The sequence below is a fragment of the Leuciscus leuciscus genome (genome assembly GCF_965113295.1).
Source record: "Leuciscus leuciscus genome assembly, chromosome: 15".
NCBI classification, from domain to species: Eukaryota; Metazoa; Chordata; class Actinopteri; order Cypriniformes; family Leuciscidae; genus Leuciscus; species Leuciscus leuciscus.
The window spans coordinates 12,156,826-12,173,552 of NC_138739.1; the positions used below are offsets into that span (position 1 = coordinate 12,156,826).

Consider the following 16,727-nt stretch of genomic DNA (forward strand, 5'->3'; position numbering starts at 1 on the left):
GATAGTTCACTTTGAAATTAAATTTTGGTATGTTTTAGCTTACCTCAAGGGCATCCAAGATGTAGGTGTCTTTTTTTCCGCAGTAGTTTCAATTTTTATATTTTTAGGTCAAACCGTTCTTGATCGATTCTGTGCAGATTTTGCTCATCTCAAACAAGCCTTATCTATCGGTCGAGCACTTGAAAATCTGGGCTGAAACAGTAAGCCATCCGGGAACTTTCCCGAATTTCCCATCCGGGAAATGTCATTAACCTCTCTCTGTCTGAAAGTACTGAGATACCTGAAGAGAACGCCGAAGAAGAGAACGCGGAAGCTGTGAATTATGTTCATTCCTCTCTCTGTCTGAAACTGAGTTACGTCCATTTATGTTCATAGCTCTCTCTGTCCAAGCCTGAAGTAGTGATGTATGTCTCAAGACCGGTCTTGACCACTTTGTCTTGACCACCAAGACCACTTTTATGTGGTCTCGTTCTTGTCACGGCCTTGACGGTCTTTGGTCTTGGTCTTGTCTTGGTCTCGGACCTCTCGGTCTTGTCTAGGTCTCGCTGTCTCAGACCAACATAGTGGTCGGGGGATTTAGCAATACAATACTACAATTTCCACAACGACAATACGTTTGATAATGCAACATTATTATCCGCAACGGAACGGATTGAAGCGCGCGTCCGAGTGAAGACAGTGCGCGAGCCACACGAGAAAACACTTTATCCGCGCCACTGATCGCAGCGGCAACGAGCACTTTGATCACTTGATTTAAAAAACACATATGAGTGACATGATGGGTTTTAACTTCATTCAGGAGATTTTGGGTAACTGCACAACTGACAGATGACTTTGAGCGCAGTCAGCGCACCGCCAACGGTGTGTGTGTAACCATAGCGACAAAACGACCAACTTTCGGATCCTGCACTTAAGCCTATAATTTCGTTTTTAAACATTTTATTATGTATTTAAAAGTTGCAGAATGGATTAATTTGGAGACTCCGAAATCGGCAGAGATAGGCAGGCATTTGCTTAGATGAATTTGTGTCTTTGATATCTCTCTCTGTGTGTGTGTGTGTGTGTGTGTGTGTGTGTGTGTGTGTGTGTGTGTGTGTGTGTGTGTGTTGTTTGAATGCAGTATTGTATTTAAGATGGTGTTAGACTAAATAAATGGTCTTTTAAATATCATCTGCATATCTCCGTTGTGTTGACTAAACATTAGGCCTAATCCAAGTTTATAATTGCGTATCTTTAATTTGATGTTACAATTTCATCTACACATTAAGTATAATTTCAATTGGTTACATATTTCTCATTCTTTAGACAGTTGTTGGAGGAGCAAGATGGTGTTGGAGGTGTTTGATGTTTTTTTCAGATGAACCAGTCAGTACCAGTCATGTCAGTCCTCAACATACACAAAAGTTAAGGGAGTCTCAATCCTCTAATAGTGCAGTAACAGCTGTCATGCAATTATTGCTACACATAGTTGATCTCACCCAGTCTGCAAAAACATTTACAGTGAGCTCACAGTCACACACATGACATGGTCTGTCTCTGTATTGTTCTGCCTGTGTAGTTGAAGTAATACCATATAATATGTATTGAATGTAAACTGCGGCTGAACCCTAGTATGCTGCTGTTCTTGAATTCATATTGCTTAGCTTCAACACTAGTCTATTTTTTTCCCTCCGGTCTCGACTTGGTCTCGGTCTTGGTCTCGACTTGGTCTTGGTCTTGACTTGGTCTGTCTTGGTCTTGGTCTTGGTCTTGGTCTCGATACCCTCTGGTCTTGGTAGTGTCTTGGTCTCGGTTTAGGCGGTCTTGACTACAAGTCTACCTGCTAATGCTGTGAGTTATGTGTATTTTCCACTCTCTGCCTGAGGCTAGCGAAGAGCCTGCTAATGCTGGAAGAGCCTGCTAATGCTGGAAGAAGAGCCTGCTAATGCTGGAAGAGAAACTGTTTTAGTTATTTAATAAAGAACATTTATTTTTTAATTCTGTGTCCGTCTCCTTTGTGTCCACGGCCAGCTCCTCAGGGGCGGCACGCCAGCGAAGGGGTGGGCGGCCCGCTGGCGCTCCACCCCGACCTGTGACACTCTCACACAAAGTCTAACCGTATCAAACTTCTACCCGCTAAATTGTAGCATTCTTTACACGAAAAATGATATTAAAAATTCACAGACAACATTATGTTCACATTCATGGCACAATTCAAACAAGACCAGAAAATAATAATTTTCTCCCATTCACTTGCATTGACGATTTTTCAACCTAGAGGTCCAGTTGGGGACAGTACATGAACCAGTGAATAATGCATTTTAACTGATCTCAGGTCAGTTTTATAATGTAGGTTCATTTTTTTTATTAATTTGATGAATTTTAATACTTATGTGACACTTTATAATAGCATTTAGTTATAATTTGTTAGTTAATTATGAACTAATCAATTACAAAACATATGTTAATAAATTACTAGGTGATCTAACATTTTATGAATGTTTTGTTAGTTACAAGTCATTTATAAATTTAGTTAATGATGAAAAATCAGATAATAATAATCAGAAAACAAGAGTGTCGCCAAATCAATAAAATAATCAAAAATAATCAAAACATAATTCCCATAACTATTTAACTACCTCTAAAACTACTCTAAGAAATAAATCTGTAAAATAACAGAAAAAGTACTGGAAACTCATTATTACCCAGAAGTCCGTAATAAAAAAAAAATGGAAATGTTCTGTTAATTCACAGTGTGTCCACAGTAAATAAAACAAAAAAATCTGTTATTTAATGGTGTAGCCTATCTATAGAGAAAAAAAAAAAAAAAGGAGAAAAAACACAAACCAGGACACATTCTGTCATTTAATGGTGTATCTATATGTGGCATGAGTTAGGCTGCAGCTTTTTATAATAGAATAACAGGCAGCTTTAAGAAAACCGACTACGCCACTCTGACATCACGCAGAGAATAATTGATACACTTTATCTTAAGGCACGCAAGTTGGTTGCATTAGGAAGGAGCAGAGACGTGAATATCATGCACAATAATTCTTTATTAACAATAAAAAATCTCATTTAAAATCAACTGGACGTGCCAGGCAGGGCATGCCACAACAACTGATCATTCATGTGATCAGGGAAGGAAACATGGTCGTTTTAACAAACACTCACAAGGACATACAATGACACTACATTCAGAAGCTTTGGCTGAGGACTCAAGAGCAGGTAATACCTGGCTACACACGCACACCCTCTGGGGCAACTCACACCACTGCACACAAAATCCGTGCGTCTCACTGCACACCACACCCTGTGTTCAAACCATCACCAATCCACAGAAAAGGAGAAGGAGGATTCCTGGCTGGAGCCCCCAGCATCTAGCAAAAGAAACACTCAAACACACGCACACACACACACACACACACACACACACACACACACACACACACACACACACACACACACACACACACACACACACACACACACACACACACACACACACACACACACACACACTTCCACAATAAAGAAATAATTTCGGAATTAATATAAACAATAAATTACTAATAAACCCAAACACTCGCCTGGGAACAATAGCTCCCACTAACAAATGATTTCCAAATAAAGAAAGAAACAAACAAAAAAACAAATTATAAACATCATCATTCCAATCATAAGACACAAACCATAACTATTAATCAAGGTGAACAGGCAAGGGAGAAATAGACTGTAGGACAACGGCGATTCCTCGCATTAAATAGGCCTTCTGAATCGAGGGCAAAAGATTTGCACAACAGATCTCAAACACCTTAAAAGGGGAAACACAATGGTTAATACCCACGAAAATGCTTGATGTCTCGACCCAATCAGGAAAAAGCCTTTCCATGTTCCTGTTGTTATGGCCCGGCACAAATAGAGGAAACCACGCTCCAGGGATTACCGGAAAAATATGATACTCCAAATGCAACTGTTTGTACTAATAATGTGGAATCTCCCCTAATGTATTTAGGAAGGGGTACCAGACAAGGTCGCCCTCTCTCTCCATTATTATTTGTTATTGCTTTCGAACCGTTTGCTGAGTTGATTTGATATAATCCTATGATAAAGGGAGAGACCACAGGCACACAATATCATAAAATTTCACTTTATGCGGATGATACTTTATTGTTTGTCACTGAACCTATGTTAACTTTGCGCCACGTGTTGGCAGATATTCAAACATTTTCTATGATCTCAGGGTATAAGGTTAACTTAAAAAATCAATTGCTTGCCCTCTTCCAAATGAAGAAAATGTTAGGAAAGAATGCCCCATTTCTTGGTCCGTATATGGTTTTAAATATCTTGGAATACAAGTGTCACTCATTTTGGATAAACTATTTAAGGACAATTATAACCCTTTACTGGAGAATTGTAAAAAGAAACTTCAGATATGGTCTGTTCTTTCTCTTATTTGGATAATCAGTGTTATTAAAATGATTTAATATGTTACCATGTTATATTTCTTTTTCTTTCTTTAAACTAATCAATAGATGTTTAACAAAGTGTATATGGAACGTCTCGGTTACGGATGTAACCCTCGTTCCCTGAGTGGGAACGGAGACGTTACGTCGGATGACGACGATTGGGGTTTCGCTTAGAAGCCTATCACCTTCGAGTATATAAAACGAGCCAATGGCAATGAAATGCCATGGGTCTGCGGAATTTGCATAGCGTAACTCCGCCCGCCGCAGGGGGTATATAAGGAAGTACGCTGGCACAATGCAGATATGTCTTCGCTGAGGAGCCGAGACTAGCCCCAGGCGTTTTTCAGCGGTACAGCGGAAGTGGCAGGAAGACGTAACGTCTCCGTTCCCACTCAGGGAACGAGGGTTACATCCGTAACCGAGACGTTCCCTTTCGTGGTCACTCCGAGTTACGTCGGATGACGACGATTGGGGTTCCAGTCTAATCACGCCACCTCGGCTGTCTTCCAGTGCCCTGCGTAAGTCTGAGCTCCCTGTTGTGAGACTAGCACGAACGAAGGAGTCCTACTTAACACAGGGATACCAAGGTACACTGGGAAGCATATCTCCAGAGAGAAATATGCAATTATGCCCAGCCATTGATGGGGGGGACTTAGAATACACATATGACCCAGAGGGCTGCATATGGAAAATCACTGGGGTGTCCAGCCGCAGGTGGAATTTTAAACCCCAGGGGTGGCAAGGTGGCTTGCCAAGGGAAAGACACACGCTCACAAGGAGACTTACAGTGGAATACACATGTGGGGGTCGCCCAGAGGGGAACCATGCACATGGAGGCACCTAGTCAAGCGCAAAAGCTGCGTTATGGCAGATTGGCATAACTCAGGCGTTGACGTAACCAGTGCTGGAGGAAACTCAGAGCTTATCAGACTCACCTGAGAGAAATATCGCACGTATCCCGTCCGTGGAGAGGAATGGCGAGCAAGCGAAGACACCTGAGCAGAATCTAGCACCGGCTGGTTGAAGCGAGTACATGAGAAGAAACTGGCTCTACTCGGAGATTATAGAATCTCGCGAATGTGTTGGGTGTCGCCCAGCCTGCAGCTCTACAAATGTCTGTTAGCGAGGCGCCATGCGCTAGAGCCCAAGAGGAAGCCACACTACGTGTGGAGTGGGCTTTCACACCAAGGGGGCACGGACGACCTTGCTGCTGGTATGCCAAAGCAATGGTATCCACTATCCAGTGGGATAACCTTTGCTTTGAGAGAGCCTTTCCCTTCAGCTTCCCACCATGACAGACAAAGAGCTGGTCTGAGGTCCTGAAACACCGCGTTCTGTCTACGTAAGCACGGAGGGCGCGTACTGGACAGAGCAGTGCCAAGGCTGGGTCTGCCTCCTCCAAGGGCAGCGCTTGCAGGTTCACTACCTGGTCTCGAAAGGGTGTGGTAGGAACCTTGGGCACGTATCCAAGCCGGGGTCTCAGGATCACGTGAGAGTTAGCCGGCCCGAATTCCAGGCACGCTTCGTCAACCGAAAATGCCTGCAGGTCCCCTACCCTCTTGATGGAGGCCAATGCAACCAGGAGCGCTGTCTTCATTGACAGGAACTTAAGCTCCACTGACTGTAAAGGCTCAAATGGAGCACTCTGCAGGGCAGTTAGAACCACTGAGAGGTCCCAAGAGGGTACGAAGGGAGGACGAGGAGGATTTAGTCTCCTCGCTCCCCTCAGGAACCTGACGATCAGGTCGTGCTTTCCCAGAGACTTACCATCAACTGCTTCGTGATGTGCGGCAATGGCGGCAACATACACTTTCAGGCAGGAGGGAGACAGCCTTCGCTCCAACCCTTCTTGCAGGAAGGAAAGCACGACACTGATCGGGCATTTCGTGGGTTCTTGATGTTTAGAAGAACACCAGTTGACGAAGAGGTTCCACTTCAACGCATAGGCATGTCTCGTGGACGATGCTCTAGCGGAAGTGATGGTAGCCACCACCGCAGGTGGTAGGGTACTCAAACCTGCCTCGTCCCGTCCAGGAGCCACACGTGGAGGTTCCAAAGATCGGGACGAGGGTGCCATAAGGTGCCCCGTCCCTGAGAAAGGAGGTCCTTCCTCAGAGGAATTGGCCAGGGAGGTGCTGTCGCGAGGAGTACTAGTTCGGAGAACCAGGTCCGGTTGGGCCAATACGGGGCAACCAAAATGACCTGCTCCTCGTCCTCCCTGATCTTGCGCAAGGTCTGCGCAAGAAGGCTCACTGGGGGAAACGCATACTTGCGTAGGCCCCGCGGCCAGCTGTGCGCCAGTGCATCCGTGCCGAGCGTGCCCTCGGTCAGGGAGTAAAACAGGTCGCAATGGGACGAGTCGTGGGAGGCAAACAGGTCTACCTGTGCGTCGCCGAACTGATCCCAAATCAGCTGGGCCGTCTGGAGATGGAGTCGCCATTCTCCAGCGAGAGGCCGAACTCGAGACAGCTCGTCGGCCGCCTGGTTCAGGTGTCCCGGGATATAAATGGCTCGAAGCGACCTCAGATGCTTCTGACTCCATATGAGGAGGTGGCGAGCGAGTTGCGACATACGGCGGGAGCGTAGACCACCCTGGTGGTTGATGTACGCTACTGTTGCGGTATTGTCTGATCGGACTAGTACGTGCTGGCCCCTGAGCAGCGCATGGAAGCGGTGCAGGGCGAGACGTACAGCCAGCAACTCGAGGCAATTGACATGCCAAAGGCGCTGGGGTCCTGTCCAGGAGCCCGCGGCAGCATGACCATTGCACATGGCTCCCCAGCCCGTGTTGGAGGCATCTGTTGACACAACAACATGCCGGGAAACTCGTTCTAAGGGCACTCCGGCCCGTAGAAAATTGAGGTTCGCCCACGGGGTGAAGGTCTGACGGCAGGCTGGAGTCACTGGGACTCGGAGCGTGCCGTGTTGCCATGCCCACCTCGGGACTCGATCGCGAAGCCAAAGCTGAAGCGGTCTCATATGAAGCAACCCCAGCGGCGTTACTGCGGCTGTGGATGCCATATGCCCCAGGAGCCTCTGAAAAAGTTTCAGTGGAACCGCACTCTTGTCCTCGAACTGACGAAGACAAGTCAGCAGTGACTGCGCGCGCTCGCTCGTAAGCTGCGCGCACATGGCGACCGAGTCGATCTCCATACCGAGAAAAGAGATCCTCTGCACGGGGCAGAGTTTGCTCTTCTCCCAGTTGACCCGAAGGCCCAGACGGACTAGGTGCCGGAGCACTAGGTCCCTGTGTTCGCAAACCTGGTCTCGAGAGTGAGCTAGGATAAGCCAGTCGTCGAGATAGTTCAGGATGCGAACCCCGTGTTCCCGAAGGAGAACAAGGGCTGCCTCGACGACCTTCGTAAAGACGCGAGGAGACAGGGCTAGCCCGAAAGGGAGAACCGCGTACTGGTATGCCTGCCCCTCGAAAGCAAACCGTAGAAACGGTCTGTGTCGAGGTAAAATGGAGACATGGAAGTAGGCGTCCTTCAGGTCGATCGCTGCAAACCAATCCTGCGGCCGCACACACTGGAGGATGTGTTTGGCCGTTAGCATCTTGAACGGCAGCCTGTGAAGGGAGCGGTTCAAGACGCGCAGGTCCAGGATTGGCCGTAACCCACCGGACTTCTTGGGTACAATGAAGTAAGGGCTGTAGAAGCCGGACTTCATTTCGGCTGGAGGGACAATCTCGATCGCACCCTTCGCCAGCAGGGTGACGACCTCCGCTCTCATGACAGGGGCATTGCCACCGACCATAGTGAAGCGGACTCCGCTGAAGCGGGGAGGAGATCGCGCGAACTGAATCGCGTAGCCGAGCCTGATGGTTCTCGCGACCCAGCGGGACAGTCTGGGAAGCTCTAGCCAGGCCTCCAGAAAGTGCACCAGCGGGGTCATACGAACCACAGACGTACCGTCGGTGGGGCAGCGAGGCGGAATGACCGGCACCGGCGAGGGTGGCATCGCGGCCCTGTGCGGGGGCACGGTCATTAACCGCGTCCTGCCAGAGGAGGCCAGGGGAGGGCGCGCGTCCCACGGGGGCGTGCTCTGGCAGGGGTCTGGCGACAGAGGGGGATGAGAGGAGCGTGGCCCGTGGGCGGCGCGTGCTGTCATCCCAGACCTCTGGGACAGAGGAGGGCGGCAGTGGCGGGACCCGAGGGTGGCGCGCACTGCGGCCCTCTGGGTCTGTAGGCTCAGGATTGGGGATTTCGATTCTTTCTTTAACCACATTAGGGTGCTGCCCGTCGTGGGACGAGCAGCGGGGAGTGGAGAACAAAAGATTCTCCCCCGGCCCTCCACCGGGGGAAGGAGTGGCCCTGCTACCACCTCCTGTAGCGAAAAGAAAGCCAATCCTGAGCTGCCCGTCTCAGGAGCGCCGCTTAGCCTGGCGTTTAGCGGGCTGCGGGGCTGGAGAGGGCTGTGGCGCCTTCCTACGGCTTCCTCCACGACGCGGCCCAGATGAAGGCTGCTGCTGGGGCCGTGCGGGAGGGGCGGGAGCCGCGGGAGGGCGCCCTCGGCGGCGAGCAGGCTGAGGATTCTGCACCGACGGCTGAGCAGCAGAGCGTCGGGGCAGAATGTGCTTAATCGCCTCAGTCTGCTTCTGAGCAGTCGAGAACTGTTGGGCAAAGTCCTCGACTGCACCGCCGAAAAGGCCGGCCTGGGATATGGGAGCGTCAAGCAGACGAGTCCGCTCGGGCTCACGCATATCAGCCAGGTTCAGCCAGAGATGTCTCTCCTGGACCACAGCTGTGGACATCACCAAACCCAGGGAGCGCGCGGTCACCTTCGTCGCCCGGAGAGCGAGGTCGGTGGCGGCGCGCAGCTCATCGAAGAGCCCTGGGTCTGTCCTACCCTCGTGCATGTCACGAAGCATCTTGGCCTGGTAGACCTGTAAGATGGCCATGGCATGCAAAGAGGCAGCTGCCTGTCCCGCCGCTCTGTAAGATTTCGCCACCATGGTAGACGAGAATCTACAGGCTTTGGACGGGTGCTTAGGATCACCACGTGATGAAGCGCTTGTCGGACACAGCTGCATCGCGACAGAACGTTCAACCGTGGGAATCCCAGTGTACCCACAAGCATCAGCTCTATCGAGGGGAGGAAAGGCGGAGAAAGCCGTCGAACGATCACGGGAAGACATGGGAGCCTTCCAGGACCGCGTGACTTCCTCATGCACTTCCGGGAAGAATGGTATTGGGGTTGGGCGGCGACGGGTGTCAGCGGCCGCTCCCAAAAACCAATCATCCAGCCGCGAGCGCACTGGATCAGGTGGCGGGGACCACTCAATACCAATGGCCGCGGCTGCCCGGGAAAGCATGGCGGTCAGCTCGGGATCAGACAACACAGCCGAATCCTCACTTCCCGAGGACTCGCGCCCACCTTGTGATGCAGCGATGGACATAGTATCTTCCTCTGGAGCTCCAAACGAGACGCGCTGGGGCTCCGAAGAGGGACCAGCGGTCTCAGTTTGAACACTCGCGGGTGCTGATGCTGGAGAGGGGTGTGTGGACCGTGGACGTGTCGGCGGTATGTCCCACACAGTCACCCTCAGGTCACCCCGGCCACCAGCCGAAGTACTAGCCCTCTCGGGACCAGTAGATCGGGGTGTGGGTAGGGGGACTCTCGCTCTAGTGAGCTCATTGAGTCTCGACCGCAGCATAGAGATGGTCATGTTCCCGCAGTGGGAACATGAGTCATCCACGAACGCTGCTTTAGCGTGATCAACGCCCAAACACGTTAAGCAGCGATCGTGCCCATCAGAGAAAAATATCTCGCCACCGCAACCAGAAGTGCACGGGCGAGGCATCTTTAAAAAGACGTGCCACGTGCAATGCTCTTTTTGTGAGAGGAAAAACTCCGCGGATGCTGAAGCGAACAGGGAGAAACACACTATCTGTCAGATCACTGACAAGATCAGCAGGGTAGTGAGCACTCGCTGAAAACGCCGTCACACCAACACCGGAGAGTTCGCTCGTCTCGAAGGTAAGAGAAGACTAACTCAGAATATTTGGCTTGCAGGAGTGGAGAAGTTCTCGGCTCCGAAGCGAAAACATATCTGCATTGTGCCAGCGTACTTCCTTATATACCCCCTGCGGCGGGCGGAGTTACGCTATGCAAATTCCGCAGACCCATGGCATTTCATTGCCATTGGCTCGTTTTATATACTCGAAGGTGATAGGCTTCTAAGCGAAACCCCAATCGTCGTCATCCGACGTAACTCGGAGTGACCACGAAAGGGAACAACAAGACTCTGCGAATTAAGCTGTCCACTTTAACAAAATCATGTCTAAAAGGGAGCTTAGGACTTCCAAATTTTCAGTGGTATTACTGGGCCTGCCAAATTAGAAATATCATAAATTGGAAGCTGGAAAATATTTCCCTGTGGGTAACTTTGGAATCAAAAACATGCTATCCATTGGAGATCACAACAACACTTTATGTTAATAACTTGCAGTTTCTAGTGAGTGTAGAGGGGTTGCCCCCCTTACAAGCCACACTGAAAGCTTGGCAGGACTGTAATAGGTTTTTGAACACAAAAGGTTATAATAAGTAAAAACTCTCCTATTGCATTTAACCCTGACTTTTTAGTACTTTCCCAAACTGATTTTCGAAACTGGTCACTTCATGGGCTGAAAACGTTTGCGCATATGTTTGATGAAGACTCTTGAGTCTGTTAAATCTTTTACTGCTATTTGTGGTGAATATCAAATTCCTAGAACAGATTTTTTTTTTTTTTTTATATCTGCAGGTTCGTCACATTATTATATCTCTACATGAAAAGGGACAACTTAGATTATATCCTACTGAGTTGGAACAATCTATTATCTCTGCTACTTCAGTTAAGGGGAAGATATCTCATCTGTATAAAATTTTGTCAGAAAGCTCCCAGAATTCTTTTCTTCTTTAAGAATAAATTGGGAATTAGAGCTTAAAAGGAAGTTTAGTGAAAAAGAATGGTTAAATCTGTGTACCGATTTGACCTTACCCTTGAGTGTGAACATTAAAGTTAAAGAAACTAACTATACATTTCTGTATAAATACTATGTAACTCCAGTGAAGCTTAATACATTTAATGATACAAATTCTCCTGTGTGTAGAAAATGTGGAACCGAATTAGGAACATTTATGCATTTATTTTGGTATTGTAAAGCTGTTTTTTTCTTTTTGGGAAAATATTCATAAAGTAATTCAAGATATGTGTAACTGTACTTTTTAGCTATGCCCTATGCTATATTTATTGAATTATGATATGGAAAATAAGTGTCCCTTTATAAGAAAATGTGTGCTTACAATGTTTTCTTATTTTGCTAAAAAAAAAGTATATTTACTGCATGGATTTCCCAGTCAAGACCCACATTGGGTCAATGGCTGAAGCAGATAGTAGATTTCTTGCCCATTGAAGAAATTACAAGTAAACAGCGTTCAAGATTGCAAGAGTTCCAATTTACATGGGCCTTAGTACTAAACTATATAGAGACTATAAAATGATAAACTCAAATGGAATAATGGATAACCCACAGACAGTGGTACTGTGGAATCTTTTTTTTTTTTTTTTTTTTTTTTTTGCAACCACAGCTGCCAGTATTTTACCGTAATTTGAACAGATTTTTTTGTTAGTTTGACTCAAGGTTTGAAGACATATGCCTGAGGGTGTTTTCATAAGTGAGATGAAAAAGAGAACTTGCTGAGTAAAATTGAAAGCAAGAATGGGAAGAATGATGAGACAGAATGCTGGTGTTGCGACACAACACACATACTGATGTGAATTCTGAGAAGACCAGTCCAGAGAAGTGGTGACCAATCTAGTGACCAGCCAATGTTCAGGGGTCGAGGTAAGGGCTGACACTTTAAAATCCGATCACTTTTCAAAATCTGTAGTCTTTGATCGCTAGTTTGATATGTTCACCGATAGCCCAATAATAATAATTTTTCTTTTTAGTCACCATTTCAAACCCTGAGTTCACTGAGTACTCTGAGTTCAAGCCCTGTCCATTTTATTCATTAGACTGGGTTATGTGGGAAATTCAATGTCCCAGAAGACATATTTTGGTGAAAAGAGAACTTGCTTTGTGATAAAGAGGATGTAAGAAGGGGTATAACAACCTACCAAAGCTACCCGAACAACTACCCAAAGCTATGCTTTTGCCTTCTATTTATAGCTATGATACTTGGGCAAGAACATAGGCATGGGAACTAAAAATCTATACCATTCTTTAGCTGCCTATAGTAACAGAGAGACCTTTATGAAAAGGACAGAACCAATCACAGTGATGTGTGCTTACTTTGACCATGCTGTATCATACTGTATAAACTTGTGTAATTCCTTAGGTGGGTGAGTTTCTCTGATGTGACTGAGAAAGCTCCTGCAGGCCATGAATAAACACAAAGTTACTGCTATGCAGCAAGGTAGGGCACTAGAGATTCTTGGTTTAAGTGATAGTGTCCATAAGGGGGCAAGATCCCATCCGGCTCAGATGTGGGATGCATCCTATAGATTCTAGCCAGCCTGATCTCATGAAATGCGTATCTATAGCACACATTTATGTATCGTGCAATTTATACACGAAAATGAGTTTTTACGCGCATACACGTTTTTTGTGTATGATACGCACTTTATGACGTGTAATTCTCATGCACCCCACCCCAATAATCCTACCCAAACGTATAATACGCACATACCCCACACCTCTAATACTACCCAAAGGGTTTACAGTGCGTATCATATGCACTTGAAAAAATAATTTTCATGTATAAATTGCACAATAAACACAATGCCCATCCCAGTGCTGAAGCGGCCTCAAATGAAGCAATCCGAGCAGCGTTACTGCGGCTGCGGATGCCATATGCCTCTGGAGCCTCTGAAAATGTTTCAGTGTTGCCGCTGTCCTGCCTTTGATCAATTCAAGCAGTTCAACACTGAATTAACACGATCCTCTGTGAGGCGTGCTGTCTGGTTGACCAAGTCCAACTCCATACAGAGCAAAGAGATCGTTTGCACAGGGGAGAGTTTGAACTTTTCCCGGTTGACCTGGAGCCCCAACTGCTCGAAGGGAAGGACTTGTACTGCTATGCTCGACCCTCGAACGCAAAACACAGGCCTTGTTGGGGGAGAATCGAGACATGAAAGTATGAACAGAATAATCTGCATCATTATGAGTACGTAGATTGTTTATAGTGCCCAGAGTGTTTATTAAGCTTATAGTGAACTACCACATTCAGCTGAGTGCTATTAATCACTAGTCATTAAACAAAGTTTCTTATTAGCTAATAATAGTTACAAGAATGTTATTATTGCGTTTTCATTTGTTCCTGTTCATTCATTAATGATGGAACAGTATTCTAAAGTGTTATCGTTTTATATTGTTATCGAGTTGAGGTTTGTACAACTGAGCAACTTTTTTTTTTGAAAGACAGAGAGAGAGAAATAAAACGACTCCAAATCAGAAACCAAGATTCCAGATACACAATGCTTCATGAAGTTGTCACAATGAGGTTGCAATAAAGCACACGACGAATGAGTAAATGACAAATAAATAAATAAACTACTCTTAAATCCAACTCATAAATACTCAGGAGATTACAGGAACGGGAAAAATAACAAGCATGCTATCACAGACAACATGGAACAATGAACAGACATAACTCAGGGTTTAAATACACAGACAATTAACTGGAACAGAAAAAGATGTTTATTAAATTAGAACCAAAACGTCTCGGGTTACGACTGTAACCCTTGTTCCGTGAGAAGGGAACGAGATACGACACTTTGTGGAATGCCGCCAGCGTATCGGTTCTGAAACATGAATGAAACTATTCCAATCAAAGCATCGTGAGCTAAGTTGATGTACAGACCATTGGTGGTAAAAGCTCTACGATCTACTTTTGGGAAACACAGCCCTGGGCAGTGGATCTGTAGTTCCCAGCATGCTTCGCAAGGGACTCCATTGGGAGACACGTCCATATCTGTGAGGTTATCTTTAGCTTAAAGGCTTAATTGACCTAGCCTGTTTTACCCAGACCTTCTCTTAAATTAGCAAAAGTGGTCTTTAGCCATCACCATGTTTTGAAATGATCCTATGCAATGTCTAAGGAGCTGCATGAATGAAAACTATGACCAACATATATTAGTTCAACATCAGCACAGCCTCACGGCTTCAGAGTAAAACTGAATCCAAAACTTCTATACAGTTTGTGGCATTAAGGCAACAAACGTCATGTTCCTGATTAAATCAATACGTTTTGTTATGGTCTCCACAGGAATTAACGGGAATCACCTCATGGTCTCAGCTGGTTCTTGAAAGCCCATTCCCATTTGTTCATTATACATAATATCCTATTCCTCAGGGTGTCGTACCCTGCAGTTGCATCAGGTTGTGGACACTTTTCACAATGAAAAATAAGCCATCCGAGGAATGCAGTTGCTGGTGATCGGGTATGGAGGAGCTCCGATTTATTGGGCAGACTGCTGTAAATTCTCACAGCTCCCCCTCAATGATGCGGTTGGATCTCACATACTATATAGTGACCCCCTGCCTTAGGTTGTCCTCTGCTTGGCCAAAAGAGGATCTTACCCATCATTGAGAAATCACCTCATGCACACTGGTAACCGATCTTTCACATTACAACATCTTTGACAGTTTTCTTCAACAGAGTTAAGTATTTTCAGGGGTGTAGCCATCATTTCAGAAGTGAGGGATCAGAAATATCAGGTGTAATAGTTTTATCTGAACTTTGTCTAATTGTGGATTTATTTTTTATTTTTTATCCCATCTCCTGCTTTTAATTCGCTAAGAAATCAAATCCACTGCTTAACAACCAACATCTATAGTATGTTTTCCCCTATATTTGACTATATATACAGTATGACTACTATATGTAGGTACTACAAACACTTGTGCATTAAGTCCTCACAGATTTTTTACAATGTAAAAAAAGATCACACAAAGGAAGAAAATATACAGTATCAAAACAAAACAAAATAATTGGAATGATATCTTGTACTTTAGCGTGAAAAAAGTCACACTTAAGATGTTGTAACATCATAATGTTTTTTCAAACAAATGTCTCACTTTATTCTTTTTTTACTCTACATTTGTACAGTGTTGAGGGGATTTAAGGTATTTAAAAAAATTATATAAACAAATAAAAAAATACTTGACTATGAAAATATCTTTTTGTTACATAATTCGTCTAAAAAATTCAGTTACAATGTAGAAAACACACACAAAAAAATTAAGGGCCGACACCACAACACATCCCTGACAGAGTAAACACACATTTTGCATGTGAATGAATAACTTGTAATGATTAATAGCTGTTTTCTTTGTGAATATATTATATAATGTTATTTATTCCTGGATCGAAGATTAATTTTCAGCATCATTCCAGTCTTCAGTGCAACATGATCGTTCAGAAATCATTCAATATGCTGATTTGCTGCTAAAATTTTTTTTTATTATTATTATCAATGTTGAAAACAAATGTGCCGCTTCATATTTTTATGTTTAAATATCAGTGTGACATGAACAGGTACAGTTACAGTACAACTACACCCCAGTGCACACCGCCATCTAGTGGTTGAGTAATCATTACATTTGGCTCCTTCATTCACTGTTGTCTGTCAGTATCACTGGAGTTTTTATTGCAAACCTCACGTGTTGAGCTGTGCTTCATTATAGACTTTGCTCTCAAACTGTGTCATGTTTACAGCACAAGAACTGGTTAAAAACTATGACACGTTAACCTCTAACTGAGGTCAAGTATTTATTCATCTTTTGTATTTGCTTCGTGATTGATTCTGATTGTTTGATTGTTGTTGTTGTTTTTGCACTTGAAAAACAAAGAAATACAGAAAATGAGAAGTGAACATATGATTAGAAAAATATTGTAAAGCTCTGTGATGCTCTATTCAGCCGGTCATCTGTACATCACTTAAAGGTTTTCATAATGTACAGGCCAGCCGCCTACACACCCCAACACTATATATCGAGTGGACAACCTTCCTCTACGATATGTACAGTTTGGGGGTCTCTTCCCAGTTTGAAATCTACACGTGACCACAGGAAAAGGCTGGCCACTCTTAAACAGGTTTCTGTCTTTGTTCAGTTGATTCTTTTTATCACAAACTGCTTTAAGCTGATTTTCATTTGCTTGTATGAAGGTGTTGACAGGTTTGCAGCCATTGTCAGTTCCAGTGATGTTTCTTTTTCTTATTTCACTGGTACACTTCTGCTCACTCATATCAGGACCCAAATGCTGATTGAGGAATTTTTGATACCGGTG

The 16,727-nt window shown here is 45.3% G+C and overlaps 1 protein-coding gene and 1 long non-coding RNA gene across 2 annotated transcripts in view; one reads left to right on the plus strand and one right to left on the minus strand.

Moving 5' to 3' along the window:
• LOC309476343 overlaps positions 1-16,727 on the plus strand; it is a 216,821-nt gene that overhangs the window by 52,452 nt on the left and 147,642 nt on the right. The window lies entirely within an intron of this gene.
• Positions 1-16,727, minus strand: part of rnasel2 (ribonuclease like 2) — a 44,444-nt gene that overhangs the window by 15,192 nt on the left and 12,525 nt on the right. The gene's annotated exons all lie outside the window — the stretch shown is intronic.